The following is a 17,491-nucleotide window of genomic DNA, read 5'->3' as shown; positions in this document are numbered from 1 at the left end:
AGGACAACGAGATGGGAAGGTCACGGGACCCTGGAGGTCAGGCACAGAGAGGTGGGGCCCTTTCTGTTGGAGTGGTACCTCCCACCCCCAACAGGCCATCAAATGCTGGAGGCCCTTCCTCCGAGGCTGAGGAAGACAGGGCGTAGGGAGGAGGTGTGTCTGGGGGCTTCCCCCCCACCCACCAGCAGAGCAATTCTCTGCCCTCCAGGACCAGGGGGCGGGTGGGCCACCTTGCCTTTGGAGCCTTCGGATAAGAGGACCACCCCGGGCCCCCCGTCATGCAGGCGGCTCCTGCCCCAAGTGGCACTCGCTCACACCTTGTGCCTGAAGGCTCTGGAGGGCCCCACCTGTTTGGAGGCCTTGGCAGGGCAGACTCCAGCCTGGGTTTTCCCTGGGGACAGCGGGCAAGTGTCCTCTCCATGCCCAGAGGGCCCTGGCTGAGACAATGGCCCTCCCGATGCAGGCCTCAACTTCCCGGATCCACCTTCACGCATCTCTCTGCAGGCCGCACCCTGGATGAGAACCCAGAGCTCCTGAGAATCTTCGAGGGTTTTGTGGAACGCAGAAAGGCGGAACAAGACAGAAATCATCCACCCGGCTCAGGCTGGTAACGGGAATGTGTATTTATTTCTTCTGACCTTTTAGCTGTGATTTCCTAAACCCAGGAAGTGACTTTTGGCCTGTCCTTCTTCGTGTACCACGGTGACCATGTGGAAAGCCTGGAGCAATATACACGGCCCCTCGCCGTGCTATCTGCAGGCATCTGTCAGTTACACCGTATTTCCTGGTGCACAGGAGCAGCTCAGGATGCAGAATCACAGCGACCCTGCAGCCCACCTCCTCCTGGCGGTGCCTCCAAGTGACCTGCACCCCTTTCCTCTCAGAGTCAACCCCCCGGCACCCCTCAGTCTGAGTGCCCAGGCTGCCCGTTTTCTCTCTGTATCCATTCCCTTTTCCATCCCCAGTTTTGCCCTCTGTGAGATGGGTGTAGGATGTTCATTCCTAGGCTCCTCTGTGAAGTTGGTCTTGATCCTCTGAGACCCACAAGGAAGAACTCCCCATTGCGTGTCTTCTCAATAGAACCCCCAAGGTAGGGTCTGCGTTCAGCAGGGGAGCTAGACAGTGTTTTCCTAGGGGACTGGTTAGAGTTCCCCTTTTGGTTAATAGATGAGCTGGGCTAGACGTCCTGGGCTCTGACCCCTGGTGGCCTTAAAGCAGACTGACGACACTCAGGTCCAGGAGCTTCTGCAGGTGCTTGGAAAAGGCAGCCTGAAGTCCAGGGGACTGTCCAGTGAGGCTCAGTCCTGCCAGCGGTCTGCACCAGGGGAAATCTTTCCAGGACAGCACTCAGAGGTCTTCCTCTCTTCCCTCTTCTTGCTGATTTTCTTCCCCAACAACATTGTATTTCCTTGTGTGGACGGTCATCACATATCCTTTCCCCTACTGGAGGGAGCTGGGATGTTTCCAGTCTTTTGCTCTGATGAGAAAGGTGCAGGAAATAAAGCATACACATGGCAAGAATAGAGGTGTTTCTACGGCATAGACTAAAATCTCCTTTTTGCATACAGCCCCCGAGTATTCTTTTAGCTTATCAGGTCTTTCGTGTGTGCGTGTGTGTGTGACACACAGAGAGAGATATTATAACCAGAGCTGAGCTTACTTCCTTGTGCTTAAGTCTCTGTTTACTTTTTTTAATGAATGATAGTATCTTTTGTGCATATTGCCTGCATGATTGCTTTTTTCTTTTTAAAATCTAAACATCTTTATATAAGGCGATCAAGCCACTTTGCTTGTGACGTGAGGCACAAATATCTGTCCCAGTGGATGATTTGTTTTTAATTTATGTGCTTTACCTTCACATATTGTCAAGATGTCAGTTCTTTCCCAATATGTTAATATCTATACATTAACAAAGCCTTTATAATACCTCAGCAGACATCTCGGGGAGAAACTGATGTGATGATTTGAACATTGACATAAAAATACAAAGGCTGAGGACACGCGGGATGATCTTGAAGAAGACAGCGGAAGGCTCTGCCACCAGGCATTCAGACCTCTTATGAAGCTCCAGGAACTGGGGCAGTGGGCGGGGACAGGCACACAGTGACGGGAAGGACGGGGTCCGGCCCAGACCCACACAGGGCGACGTTCGTGACTCTGACCAGCCTGATGAGGGAATCCAGACCTAAAGAGCAGACTCTGCACCCTTCCATGGAAATGCAGTCCAGCACAGACACACAGGCATGGTGCTTGCAGCTGAGAGGGGCACTGCAGGGCAGTGGGAGAGGGCGCTCTCAGTAAATGGTTCAGGTCCACCTGTTCCTCGTTTGGGGAAAAAAATTCATCTTGGCTCTTACTTCACATCATAAGTAAAGATCAAGGTGGAGGCAGTGATAAGAGAACAGACTCTGTATGATTTCAATACCTGTAAGACCACGGGGTTTTTGCACCTTGTTTTATGTCCCTGGATATGTCAGTGTCTCCTACTTTACAGTCTATGGGAACTTGAATAGAATCTGTACCCTACTGTTGCGTGAAGTTTGTTAAAAGCTTAATTATGTTGAATCGGTGCATGTGCTTTTCAGGCCTACCATATCCTTCTACGTCTCTGTATATTTAGTCTAGTAATTTTGGGGAGTTTGACATTAAAACGTCAACTAAAAATCTTAATTTATCTATTTTTTAAAAAATAGTAATATATAGTGGAACTATACTAGTTCTATATTTTCCAAGTCTCCTGTAAATATTAAATGTTATCATACTTTCAGGAAGCGATAGTTAGAACTGGACATGGAACAACAGACTGGTTCCAAATAGGAAAAGGAGTACATCAAGGCTGTATATTGTCACCCTGTTTATTTAACTTATATGCAGAGTACATCATGAGAAACGCTGGACTGGAAGAAACACAAGCTGGAATCAAGATTGCCGGGAGAAATATCGATAACCTCAGATATGCAGATGACACCACCCTTATGGCAGAAAGTGAAGAAGAATTAAAGAGCCCCTTGAAGGAGATGAGTGAAAAAGCTGGCTTAAAGCTCCACATTCAGAAAACGAAGATCATGGCATCTGGTCCCATCATGTCATGGGAAATAGATGGGGAAACAGTGGAAACAGTGTCAGACTTTATTTTTCTGGGCTCCAAAATCACTGCAGATGGTGACTGCAGCCATGAAATTAAAAGATGCCTACTCCTTGGAAGGAAAGTTATGACCAACCTAGATAGCATATTCAAAAGCAGAGACATTACTTTGCCAACAAAGGTCCATCTAGTCAAGGCTATGGTTTTTCCAGTGGTCATGTATGGATGTGAGAGTTGGACTGTGAAGAAAGCTGAGCACCGAAGAATTGATGCTTTTGAGCTGTGGTGTTGGAGAAGACTCTTGAGAGTCCCTTGGACTGCAAGGAGATCTAACCAGTCCATTCTGAAGGAGATCAGCCCTGGGATTTCTTTGGAAGGAATGATGCGAAAGCTGAAACTCCAGTACTTTGGCCACCTCATGCGAAGAGTTGACTCATTGGAAAAGACTCTGATGCTGGGAGGGATTGGGGGCAGGAGGAGAAGGGGATGACAGAGGATGAGATGGCTGGATGGCATCACTGACTCAATGGATGTGAGTCTGGGTGAACTCCGGGAGTTTGTGATGGACAGGGAGGCCTGGCGTGCTGTGATTCATGGGGTTGCAAAGAGTCGGACATGACTGAGCGACTGATCTGATCTGATCATACTTTCATAATTTAAAAACATTAAAATAAAAAGCACTTTTAGAAAGGTTTTATAAAACAATGTAAAATGATGAAATACTAGATGTCCAAAAATCAGGTGTAAACACTGTAAACACAGCACGACCTTAATTAGGCAAAATAAAAGCACAAATACATAAAAAAGACAAGATTGAGGTGGACATTAGATCTGAGTATGAGAGTTTAAAACGATGACATTTCTAGTAGAATAGAATATTTTTGTTCTTGCAGTAAGCAAACACTTCTTAGAACAGAGTACACTGCTGCTGCTACTGCAAAGTCGCTTCAGTCGTGTCCAACTCTGTGTGACCCCAGAGACGGCAGCCCACCAGGCTCCCCCGTCCCTGGGATTCACCAGGCAAGAACACTGGAGTGGGTTGCCATTGCCTTCTCTGACAGAGTACACTAACAAACGGAAAAATTGATAAATTGGATGTTTATAAAATTAAGAAATTCTCTACACCAAATGTAACCATTACGAGAGTAAAAATGGCCCAAGTAGAGACAGGACAAACACCTTCCCTATTAACACAGTCTGCTGGGCCTCATCCAGTATTTCCGAATCAAGAGGGTGGAGTGTGTGCCGAGTACCTGCATTTCTGACTAGTAGCTCATGCTACTGATGACTTGAGAACCACTGTCTCAGAGGACGCATGGGACAGCCATTTGACAGTCTTTGATGTGCTAAGACCATCATGAAGCTGGACAAAATTTACTTAAGATTCTGAGAACATTTTCTCTGCCTGAGGCAGTTGATTTTTCATTCACTGTCTGGTTCAAATGCCCGGTCAGCCTTGTTCATATCCTTCCACCCACTGGAGACGCACTTGTCCATTACATAGGAGCCTCAGGTCTCTTTGGAAGCTATCCCTGCTCATAATAAAAAAACAGGCTCCAAAATCATTTTTTCAAGCCATTAATGCACATGTAAAATGTAACCTTGTTTTACAGCCAAACTTTACTAAAAATTTATATTTCTACGATGTTGCAAGTATCTATTATTATATAAAGTGGGCTCTCTTACACCAGCCGGAGGAAATGTACTGGTGAAATACACACCTGTGCTGGGTCGTATGTCTGAGCAGAAGTGCGGGGACAGAGTATGTGTATGTCCATCCTGAGAAAGGATTGAAACTGCATTCCTCACATGGGACTCAAACCCGCCTGCACCTCGGGATGGAACTTAAACCCACAATCCCTGACTTAGGAGGGAACTTGAACCCACTGTCTTTTCACTGAAACCATTAACCAGGTGTCAGGACTTACTGAAGCTCAGGGTTTTTTTTTATCTCATCACAGAAAGAACTGAACGTGAGGCAAAGTGGTAGGCAAAGAGTGAGTTTACGAGCATCCGTGCCTGTGAGAGATACGAGTGGGCAGGTGAGCAGGCTCTGCCCTGAGGACTGAGCGGGCTTTATTTTTGTAAACATAAGTGGGCAGGGGAGACCCCCACCTTCTTCCTCACTGGCAGACTTCAAGGCTTACATCATTAGTTCCTCTTCTGACCCTATAGGGTCTAGCTAGGACTGTCATGGCTACTTAAATCATATGTATAGTTAGCATAAGGATGGTAACACAGACTAAAACATGATAACTCATCTCAGCTTTTGGTATAATGTCCCCTTTCATCTACATTTCTGTCTTGGCTAATGCAGAAATGCTACCCTTCAAGAACTATTAACTCCCTGACTTCATGGAATAAGATTCAGAAACCCCAAATCTTATGCCTTGTGCTTTAACTACCTGGGCCTGTGGCCTGAGTGTCCTGGCGCTTGGATGCACCTGTCTTCCTTCAAAGTAGTGCAGACTGTCACCGGGTTACTGGATTCTCTTCTTTTTTTTTTTTCATTGAAATTGAATTTTTATTCCAAAGACTGTAATGGGTAGAAAGACAACAGCCAAAATTAAAAACAACTGGCTTAATTGGAAATTAGAAGTAGTTGATTTGCAGGAGAGCAAACAGTGGGTGACGGCCTTGGCACTCTAATAACTGTTATAACCAAGAGAGCATAAAAAAACAAATGTGCTGATACATAACGTGGCTATGCAGCATTTACAGCAAATAACAGGAAGAAAGGAAGACAGAAAGAAAAGGGAAAAAATCTACAAAAGCCCCAAACTAAGAAATTAATAATTAAGAACATAGTGGGTAAATACTTTCGGTAGCAAAATTTTCACAGTTCTTAAAATGGGAGTCTCCAAAAGTACTTAAGTTCAAAAGCTAAAAAAACTGAAGAGGAAATAGTTACACTGGCTTAGAAGAGCTGCTGCCTGTCACGAAGATGACCATCAGTCCTAGTCCCAAACACAGTGATAACCGGTGAACCTGACCAACCGAAGAGAGGCCGACTGGCGGGCACTGACGTCACTGATGGTACAAACACGCTGGACCATTCGTCACTAACAGCTACTGCTCCTCCTGACTGATGCCAAGGCTGCCTTTCTGCACCTCGAGTTTCTCGGCATGGATTCTCTTCTTGAGTGGCCATTAGCTTACAACAGTCTCCCAAACTCCCTTCAAATTTCTGTTCTATCTTTAACCCCCTAGTGGGCTTTCTAAACTATTTAATTATCCTACTCTATCCCTATCAATGGTGGTGGTGATGGTGGTTTAGTTGGTAAGTCGTGTATGACTCTTGAGACTCCTCGGACTGTAGCCCACCAGGCTCCTCTGTCCATGGGATTTCCCAGGCAAGAATACTGGAGTGGATTGCCATTTCCTTCTCCAGGGGATCTTCCCAACCCAGGAATCGAATCCACGTCTCCCGCATCACAGTCTCCTGTACTGCAGGCAGATTCTTTCCTGACTAAGCCACTGGGGAAGCCATTTCTATCAATACAACGTCACACAGGGCACCGAACAACTTACACTCAAGCAGCCACGAATGAGAGGTCTGATGCCCACACCCTCACCAGCACCGCAGGACGTTTTTATCTCAGCCACTCTGGTGCGTGTGTGGTGACATCTCGCTATGGCTTTCATCTGCATTTTCCTAAAGCAATATACCTAAGGAGTAATAATGTGCATATCACCACCATCTGGTGACTTTTTTGGTGGAATGCCTAGTCAAATCTTCTGTCCATTTTTTTCTGATGAAATTGTCCATATAAGTAAGTCTGTGTTGGTCTCAATTTAAACAGCTTCACATAGAATCACTCTTTTTATTGTACGTTTTTTAAAGAAGTTACAGCGTGTAATCTGCCATCTTCACCGCGCTGGCGCACAGGTCAGCAGCGCTCAGTGCACTTACATTGTTGTGAAGCAGCTCTCCACCCAGAGCCTTTCATCCTGCAAACGGGCAACTCCACGCCCCAGACAAGGCTCCCCCGTCTCCCCCGCCCCCCAGGCTCCCGGTAAGCACCACTCTAGTCTCCATTCCCATGAGGAAGACCGCTTTAGATGCCTCCCAGGAATGGACTCAACAGTGCTTATCTCTTGCGAACAGCTTGTTTCACTTATCATAATGTCCTCAAGACTCATCTATGACATTAGCATAGACCAGGATTTCCTTCCATTATAAGGTTGAATAATATTTCACTGTATGACTCAACCACGTTTGTCATCCATTCGTCCACCACTGAACACTGGGGTGCTTCCACCCCTTGGCTACTGTGAAATATGGGCATGCAAGTTTCTCCTGCAGACTCTGCTTTCAATTCTGAATATATACACAGAGTTTGGAATACTGGATCACAAAGCAGTTGTATTTTTTTTAAGTCATCTCCATACTGTTTCCCATAGTGGTTATGCCATTTTAAAATCATATCAACAGCGCACGCAAGTTCCAGTTTCTCCGTATCTTTGCAAATACTTGGTATCTTCTCTATTTTTAATTAAGCAGTCAGCCTCATCTGATGTGTGAGATTTTATCTCTGTGTTTGGGGTTTATATTGCTCTAATGATTAGTGATTTTAAGCACATTTTCATATGCTTGTTGGCCATCTGTGTATCATCGGAGACACGTCTATTCAAGTCCTCTGCCCATTTTCCAACAAGCACAAGTACTTTACTCCTTCTGGATACTAACCCGTTGTTAGATACACGACCTTCACGTATTTCCCGCCGCCCTGCAGGCTGTCTTTCCAACTGCCACGCCCTCTGGCGTGGGCCTATTCGCTCTGCTGCTGATGCTGTTTCCTGTGACTGCTGTCACATACGGAAAATCATTATCAATCTAGTGTCATGAGAGTTGCCCCTGTTTTATTTCGGGAGTTTCATAGATTTCGGACTTTCATTTAGGTCTTTAATCCATTTTGAGTTAATTTTTGTACAGCATAAGGGCCCAGTTTTGTTCTTCTGCACACAAACATCCAGCTGTCCCAACATCATTTGCTGAAGAGACTGTCCTTTCCCCATCGTGTGCCCTGGCTCCCTACTGAAGGTCAACTGAACAAACACGAGGGTTCATCCACAGGCTCTCTATGCTGTCCCTCTGGTCTGCTTGTTTTCGTGCCAGTGCCACGCCATCTTGATTAACAAAGATCTGTGATGTGTTCTGGAGTCAGGAGGCGGCATCCTCCTACGTTGCTCTTTAAAATTTTGTTTTGGCTGCTCAGGTTCCCTTGAGATTGCAAACGGATTTTAGATAAATATTTCTATTTCTGCCAAGAAAACACAAAGAGACAGAGAGATTGCACTTTGTGGACTGCTTTTGGCAGTATGAACACTGTAGTGACAGTCTTCTAATCTATGCACATGAGGTTTCTTTCCATTTATTTGTGTCTTTAATTTCAGCCACTTCTTGTAGTTAGTTCTCAGTTTTCAAGTCTTTCACTTTCTTGGTTAATTTCCTCCTAAGTATTTTGTCCTTTTGATGTCATCGTAAATGGAATCTAAATTTTAGATTGTTGACTTTTAGCATACAGAAATGCAACTCATTTGTGGGCTGGCTTTGTGTCCAACAATTTTGCTGAATTACTTTATTAGTCCTACAGTATTTTCTGGTGGAATCCTTAAATAAGAGTTCCCACATACAAGATCACATCATATGAAAATAGAGGTAATTTACTTCTCCCCTGCAAATTTGAACACCTTTCCTTTTTCATGCCTAACTGCCTTTGCTAGGACTTCCAGGACTGTGTTGAATATAAACGGCAAATCAGTATCATTGCCTTGTTCTTGCTTTTAGAGAAAATATTTAGTCTGTCATCACTCAGTGTTAATGTGGGTTTTTCCAAAATGGCCTTTATTATATTGAAGTAGTTTCCGTCTATTCCTAGTTTGTTGAGTCTTTTTTTAACATGAAAAGGTGTTGAATCTTGTCTGTCCCTTCTCTACTTCAGTTCGGATCATCACGTGGACTTTGCCCATCTGTGAATGAGGGGGCAGTGGCTTGGGTTCATTCGTTTACTCTTGCATGCACTGAGCATCTGTGCACTGTTCCCTTCTGGGTGCAGCCAGCTGAAATATCACATCATCTTAGATCCTAGATGGCACTGTTTCCTCGGCGCTCAAGGCCACGGGGCAGGGGGAGGGCGAGGGCAGCATCTCAGCCACGGCCGCAGGTGGGGGGCAGAGCCAGGGCATCTCCAGCACAACATCTTGCACCAGCTGTGAAGCTAGAGCGGGCTCTGGAGTCAGCTCCAGGGCCAGAGCCCCCTGAAGGACTAGGACGTGCCCCATCGGTAGACGAGCGCCCGCCCTGACAGCAACTATTGAGCTGCAGCCGGCTGCAGCTCAAACAGACCAGCTCCAGAACAAGAGCGCGCTCTGGCTCTATCTCCAGAGCTAAGGCCATCTCCATCACCAGCTCTCCCACCAATTCTCACACCACTGCCAGGCTTGGAGCCGGCCCCAGTTATCAGCTCCCATCAGGGAGCCAGCCCTGCACTTCAGGGGAAGACTGCGGGACGTGTCTCTCTTCGGGAAGTCACACAGAAGGGCAGTCAGGCGGCTGGTCTTTCCTCCTCTTGCTGCTTCAGCGCCACCTCAAGATCTAGAGCAGAGCTGGCTCCAGCACCAGGCCTGTTACCATCTGAGATCTAGATCCAGCTGCAGAAAACAGCTACAGAACTAAAAGCAGCTCTAGACTAAGTCACTTCTGTCACTGGCTGTAGTGCCACCTTCAGCAGACCCCCGGGAACTGGCACCCACAGCACAGCCAGTCATAGCAGCAGCTTGGAGCCTGGCCAACGTCTGCACCAGGACCAGGAAGAGAGCCAGAGTCACCACAGGACTGTTTTCCCCCTGGGTAAGTAGAGGCACATCTGGTACATGCAGGAAAGCTAGGGTTACCTTGACCTACAAAGCTAAGGTCACTGAAAGCCCCACAATTTGCACCAACTTGGACTAATGTCAGCTCTGTCACCAGCTACAGAACCAAAGCCCCTTCCACCCACACATGGGGACCGGCTCCACAATGGAAGCCTCTGCAGGTGCTGGTCCTTGCACCAAAATTGGGAGTAATACCGGAGACCTAGAGTCAGCCTCAGCACTAGAGTCAGGTCGAGAGCCGGTTCCAGCACTACGACCAGAGACAGGGCCGGCTTCAGCCCCAGCGCAGGCACTGCTCACGGGCCAGACCCTCGGCTGGGCCAGCAGCATCTCAGCATCAGCCGCAGCTCCCGCTCTGGGGCCGGTCCACCTCTGCAACACCTTCAGCTCCAACCACTGACCTCCAGTCACATCAGCTCCAGCCCCAGAGCTCGCTCACTTGCCTAGGAAGGCAACTTTTTCTTACTTTTCTCGTTTATCATCTTTGGTTTTATATTTCATGTGTTCAAGTTCAAATTCAATGACAATTAGCCCTGAAATTGTTTTAAATTGTACAATTCAATAGCACTAACCACATTCTCTGTGCTGTGCGCACCACTGCCCTCTAATCCCAGACACTTTTGTCTCCTCAATGGGAACCCTGTGCCCATTAAGCAATCATGCTCCAGCTCCACTCCCTCAACCTGACAGTCACGAGTCTGCTTCCTGTCTCTCTGTTTCGTCTCCCTGCTCCGCAGCCCCTTCATGAGTTCAACTGACCCTCCATCACAGAGGTGAAGACCCTTGAAAATGCCAACATGTTCCATCGCATGACCTCGACCACCAACTGTGACCGTGTCCTGACAAAGACGACCTTCAGCAAAGGGGTGAAGGTCAGGCACAGAGCCAACTCAACCCTCCCCGACCCAAAGCAGAAGGGACTCAAGATTGCGAAGGGCATCTTCTAATTGGTCCTCAGCACTGGGCAGTCACATGGCTGCCCTCCCCAGCATCTGTAACTAGGTAACTAGTTATTTATAGACTGGTCAGGTGGGCACCTGCCCCCCCACCTGCCAGCCCAGGTCACCTCCTGGCCATTTCACCCTGAACCTCTCCGCTGCCAGTGTGATGCCTGCCAGTCAACAGGCTGACCGACCTCCAGTAGACCACTGGTAGCCTCAGGTGCCTTCTCATCCCTGGGGTCCAAAGGACGACCTGACTTTGCCAAGGAGCACTGCCCTCGGGCCCCAGCCCCTGCAGGCACCGCAGCCCATGCGGCGCGCCATCCAGGCACTGCTGTCTGTGGTCACCTCACAAGTTCCTAGTGCAGGTCACTGGCATTTGTGCCCATGGGTCCCACCAAGCATCACTCACCCTGTGGATTTAACCACTGCAAAGCCGGCTCTGCCACGCAGTCACCAGGTCCCCGACACAGAGTTCAGGACCAGGGGCAGCTCCCATCTTAGTGCTGTGACAAGCTCAGATGGGGGCAGAGGTCTGCAGCGGGGACTCTGCCCACGTGCTCAGCGTGCATTGGGCCAGCTCCTCCAGCTTCGGAGTACAGGAAATGATACGAGCTTTGGCACAGAGCCCTATGATGCCCAACCGAAGAAGGCTACTGCCCACCCCCTCTCCCTGACATCCCTTCCCAGCCCCTCCATTCCTGGACTGGAGCTCCCCACTCCACACCCAAAAAAGGGGCCAGGAAGTCCTGGCTCCTAAACAGAGTTTCTAGAAGCCCACGAGTGGGTCGTCAGCCTCCGTTGCCCTGCAGGGTCCAGAGACTCTGCTGACCATGCTGTCTCCATGATTACTGAGATCTGGCATCAGCTCGGCCCCCAGCATCACCTCCCCCTTCTGAGCTTCAACCACACACCCACAAACTCTCTGTCTCAGGGGTCTGCAACCACACCTCCTCACTGCCTCCAGCACGTGGGCAACACTGATCATCCACCATGGACATGGACAATGGCAACATGTGCGAGAGCATCCTTGTGAGCTCGTCAGGCTAAGTGTCCCCTTGATCCCCTCATTCAGACCTCTCTGGGTACCAATCTCTTGGTACAATCTCTTGTAGCCCGCCAAGGTCTTCTGCCCACGCCATTCTCCAGGAAATATACTGGCGTGGGTTGCCATTCCTTATCCAGGGGATCTTCCTGACTCAGGGATCGAGCCCAGGACTCCCACATTGCAAACAGATTTTATATCATCTAAGCAAGACATATATCTATATATCTATATATAGATGTCTTACTAATTGCTCGTCAGATTTCCATTACCATTTTGAAATGAAAAGCAAAAGTGGGCATCACCGACTTACTCCCATCCTTAGGGAGAGAACTTTCAGCCTTTCTCCTGAATGTGATGTATGTGTTTTTCTCAAATATCCTAAATCATGTGAAGGAAATACTATTCTATTTCTACTTTATTGAGAGCAGCTATTTAAAAAAAAAAGGCTTGTGTTTCTTCAAAGTTTTAAATGCTTTTTCTACATCAGTTGAGATGACCACGTGTTTTTATTGAGGTGGTGTACGACACTCATTAACTGTGAACGGCCCCGCTCATTCCTGAGATAGACAGCACTGGAGATGACTATATAGTCCCTTCAATATGCTGCTGGGTTCTGTCTGCTAGCCATTTGCTGAAGATTTTTACATCTTTCTAATGGATTTTGGCCTGCAGATGTCTTTTCTTATGGCATCTTTCAGTTCAGTTTAGTCACTCAGTCATGTCTGACTCTTTGCGACCCCATGAACTGCAGCAGACCAGGCTTTCCTGTCCATCATCAACTCCTGGAGCTTGCTCAAACTCATGTCCACCGAGTCCATGTTGCCATCCAACATCCCATCCTCTGTTGTCCCCTTCTCCTCCCACCTTCACTCTTTCCCAGCATCAGGGTCTTTTCCAATGAGTCAGTTCTTCACATCAGATGGCCAAAGTATTGGAGACTCAGCTTCAGCATCAGTCCTTCCAATGAACATTCAGGACTGATTTCTTTTAGGATGGACTGGTTGGATCTCCTTGCAGTCCAAGGTACTTTCAAGAATCTTCTCCAACACTACAGTTCAAAAGTATCAGTTTCTCAGTACTCAGCTTTCTTTATGGTCCTACTCTCTTTACAGAATCTTTGGAGTTATGTTAATGTCATCACAAAATAAGTTTAAATGTGTTTGTTTTGTACTTTTTGAAGAATTTAGGATCTGTTTTCTATTAAGTATCTGAGACAAAACACCAATGAAGGCATCAGGTTCTGGGTTTTTTTCCTGTTGGGTTCTTATTACTGCTTCAGTTTGTTTACTTGTAAGAGGTCTACTCAGACTTTCCATTTCTTCTTCAGTCAGCTTTGCTAGCTTGTGTGTTTCTAGGAATTCATCCATTTCATTTAGGTTAAGCAACTTGTTGACACACAACTGTCCCATGTTGTCCATTTTTTAAATCTTTAAAAGAAAGAACTACTGGTGTCACTGATTTTCTTGAGTGCTCCTCTGTTCTGTTATCCCTGCTCTAAATTTCATTATTTGCTTTGTTCTGCTAACCTTGGGTTTATTTTGCTCTTCTTTGCCTATCTAATCAAGGGCATCGTCTCACCAGCCCCTGACAACAGCCAGGGCCTCTCTCCAGACATGCGTCACTGGGTGGACAACAATCACAGATTGCAACAGCCAGGGCCCCTCTCCAGACATGCGTCACTGGGTGGACAACAATCACAGATTGGAGAGGACCAGGCGACCAGGCACTTTTGACCCCAAACTAGCAGTCCAGGTCTCTCCCAGACTACAGTTTCACCGTGAACCTTGCCAGCCCCCAGGCTTTGGTGGCTGCCCTGGACAGGCTGACCTGGCCTCTCACAGACCACAGCCTCAGGTGTTGTCTGTGATCTGGAAACAAGAGGACTTGCTGAAGTTTGTAGAGGGGCACTGCCCACCATCACAGGGCCCTACCCACCACCACCAGACTCTGCCTCTGGGTGCTTCCCTCACACCCTCCAGGCTTGGGTCCCTGGTGCCTATGCCCTTGGGCACTAAAGAACATCCATCTGTCAGATCTGACAATGGCAAAGCTGGTCCTTCCATCCAGCCACCAGTTCCCCAACATGGAGCCCAGGACCAGTAGAAGCTCCCACTCCAGGATCTGGGATCAGCTAAGGAGATGATGGCCTGGACTCAGCGGCTGGGAAGGCGCCCAGGTGCTCGGTGTGCACTGCAGGCCGAAGCAGAGAGGATCGTGAGCTTTTCCAACGTGAGCTTGGCCCCCTCGTGGCTAGGGGGAGGAGATGACTGCCCCATCCCTTCTCTGGGACAGCCCCTCCCAGTTCCAGCGTGCCTCACTCCCTCCATACCCAGAGGGGACCAAGATGCCCCAGCTCCTAGAAGCCCCTGGAGTTGGACGCTGGCACGGGGCGCACGGGGTCTGGGCTCTGACGATCCTCCACTCCTTGGGGGCCAGGAGTATACGTTCCGTCCTCAGCATCCCCACGGCCCTCAGCCTCCAGTAGCCCTTGTCTTCAGCTCCACACGCCCTTGGCAGCCTCGGGCACGTGAGGGCTGGGTCTCAGGGTCTGCAACGTCAGCTTCTCGCTGCTCTCCAACCAGCAGGTGAGGGACCTCCTGCATCCATGTCAGCCTGGGCATCAGAAGAGTGACAAGGGCCAGAGTGCCCTGCTGATCCCCCAGGCCCCTCACTCGGACCTCTTTGGTCCAGACGGCACCCGAAGGGCTTTGATGAGAAGCCCCCTCTGGGCCCTCAGGGCAGCAGGCCCCTCCCTGAAAGGAGCAGGATGACTGCACAGCCTCCACTGAGCACAGGAGGAGACAGAACCCCCGCAACTCTGGGGGGTTCTCTAGGATCCATGCTATACGGGCTGGAACACCGTCCAACAAAACACCTCTGAATCTAGGAGCTGAGAAGTGGGGGTTCTGACCAGACAGCCTGTACCTTGTCCCCCTTGCCCTGCAGTGACATCTGACCCCTGTCCCCACACTCAGAGTCCTGTGTGGTCTGGTCCAGACACCCTCCCCGGTGAGCACCTCTCATCCCCACCCCAGGCTCCCTACCGCCTTCCTCCCCCAGGGACCCTCCCAAGCTCCTCCCCACCCCATCACCCCCATCCACAGTGGACTCACCTCCAAGGCTGGGCTCAGAGCCTCAGGCTCCTGTGCAAGGACAGCCTTTGGGGCCAGGTTGGTCTGGACTCAAACCCACGGCAGGGCCACGTCACAGCCCGTGACAGGCCAGCTCGTGTGGTGACTCTCTGAGCCTGTTTCCTCCACTGAAATCGGGATCGGTGCCTCTGACCTTGGGAGAGGGTGCTGGGGATCAAAGCAGGGAGAGGAAGACACCCAAAGTGCTTGGACTCAGGAGGTCCCCTGTCTGGGGGAGCCCAACCCAGGACAAGGTCTCAGTGTGGGCTCAGTGGACATGAAGAGCCATGATCTGACCGCCCTAGTCACGGCTGGACTTGGTCACTTAGACTTGAATGACCTTGAGTGCTGGGACTGCTGCTCATCTACAAAGTGGGGTGAAATCACTGAGAGACCAGAGGCCTCACTATTAACCGCTACTGCCCCCCAACTCTCACCCCTCGGGGTGCTGGGCGCCCTTCTCCATGGGCTCCCTCTGACCCTCGGCCACCGGCCAGGCCTGCCCTAGGGGACAGGCTGGACCTCAGTCTTGGGGCGCTGTCAGAAAGACAAGCAACGTGGGCAGAGGACGCGCGGACGTGGTGGTCTCCCCTTCTCCCTGCCGAGTCGGCGTCCAGCGACTCACCCAGCCGGGCCCTGGGGTCCAGACGGAGGGCTGGGGGGTTGCACGGTGACTGTCCTGTCTCCTGGTCTCCAGGACCACCCCGCCCAGCGCTCGGCGGCCAGCCTGGCTGCGGTGGGGGTGGAGTCAGAGCTCAAGGGGACACAGGCCCCAGAGCAGAGGACTGGCGGGCCCGGCAGGACGTTCACGACCGGAGTAGCCGTTGGCGGTGTGCGCGGCGGGAGGCGGGGGACGCGCATGCGCGGTGCGGCTGCAGGGGGAGGGGTGACCGAGGCCCCGCCCCCTGGCGGGTCACCCCCACGCCCCATCCCGAAGCAGGGGTGGGGAGGGCTGAGAGCCTGTAGCGCACCCCCAGCCCCCAGGAGGGAGAGTCAGCGCAGTGACTGCCCTGAGCCTCCTGAGCACTTCTTGTCCAAGCCCTCACGGGACAGTTAAGAAACAGGCCAGGAGAGGGGCAGGGACTCCGCCCAGCACAGCGCGTGAGCCCCGCGCAGAGGGGCAGGCAGGGTTCCAGGCTCCGAGGCCGGGCTTCAGCCCTGCCATGGGGTTTGCTCTGGGAACCAGACGGCCTGAGGTCCTGAGGGACCCTGCCCACCCACCCTGCCCACCCCTCCCACGTGGGACCCTTTCCTTTGGGCATCGACACATGGGCTCAAGTGCGCGCGTGTGCACACACACACACACACACACACACACACACACACACACACACACATGGGCTCAAGTGCGCTCGTGTGCACACACACACACACACACACACACACACACACACACACACACTGAATGCCCTGCTGGGAGTGGACCCTGGAAGGAGATGAGGAGGAAGAAAGAGGTGGGAAGTGGCCTGACGGGACCCACCGCTGGGGAGGGCACAGGAGGCGGTTCCCTGCTGCCTGGACGCCTTCATTTTATCTCCCAGTTATTGAGCGCCTGTTCCATGAAGGCTTCCGCCTGCGTGTGTGCTCAGTCCTATTTGACCTTTTGCGATCCCATGGACTATAGTCTGCCAGGCTCCTACGTCCATGGAATCTGCAGGCCAGAATACTTAAGCAGGTTGACAATTCCTACTCCAGCGGATCTTCTGACCCAAGAATCGAACCCGCAGTCTCCTGCGTTTCCTGCGTTGGCAGAGACTCTTTACCACTGCGCCACCTGGGAAGCCCCCTACCCCATGCAGGCGCCTCCTAAATGCTGGTGGCAGAGCCATGAACACAGGCTGACAGATAAGATCTTCATGCCCAGGCACACATGCCTCCCAGGCAGGTTTCGTTCTCAGGAGATGGGTCTGACAAGAGGCCTAAGTAAGGCTCCTGGAGTTCCATAATCCAGGCTGGAGGAGAAATGAGCTCCCTGGGGACCTTTTAGCATCCTATCACCAGGACGGGGCTGGGAGGGCACAGGGCCCCCCTGGGAATGTGAAGCGTGTGCTCACTCCCTTGGGGAGAGTTGTAACATCCTCTGTCTCTGACCCTGGAACCCTGTGTCTTCTTCCAGCTTCTGGGAAATGGTGACAGGCTCAGTTGTTAGTGTGCAGGTGGGCCCAATCTCAGAACCTTCTTAGTTCTCAATGGACCAAAACTGAAGTTGCTCTCCTTGGTCCAGCCGACAGCACTGGGGCAAAGGACTGAGGGCTTGAGGAGGGCAGAAAGGCTTAAAGCAACTCTTAAGAACCACGATTTGGACAGGAATGGGTTTGGGGCTCCAGCAAGTGCTGGATCATGGTAGACTGGATTAGAGGGCAGCCTCTGGACCAGTTCTTTGGGTCTAAATCATGTCTCTACCACTTAC

The 17,491-nt window shown here is 50.3% G+C and overlaps 1 long non-coding RNA gene across 2 annotated transcripts; it reads right to left on the bottom strand.

The window, feature by feature from the left end:
* Nucleotides 1-608: 608 nt before the first annotated feature.
* LOC109566577 (uncharacterized) lies at nt 609-15,922 on the bottom strand. 2 transcript variants are annotated; one of them, XR_011569485.1, is made up of 5 exons: nt 15,707-15,922; nt 15,064-15,249; nt 14,280-14,563; nt 5,491-5,621; nt 609-1,477 (listed from the first exon to the last, which is right to left on the bottom strand). It is a non-coding gene; the product is annotated as an uncharacterized lncRNA (long non-coding RNA). The 2 variants fall into 2 exon arrangements; XR_011569484.1 differs by having other exon boundaries at nt 5,491-14,563.
* Between the last annotated feature and the right edge of the window lie 1,569 nt (nt 15,923-17,491).

The sequence above is a fragment of the Bos indicus genome, chromosome 11 (assembly GCF_029378745.1).
Source record: "Bos indicus isolate NIAB-ARS_2022 breed Sahiwal x Tharparkar chromosome 11, NIAB-ARS_B.indTharparkar_mat_pri_1.0, whole genome shotgun sequence".
Taxonomy (NCBI): Eukaryota; Metazoa; Chordata; class Mammalia; order Artiodactyla; family Bovidae; genus Bos; species Bos indicus.
This window is presented reverse-complemented; position numbering and strand designations above follow the sequence as displayed.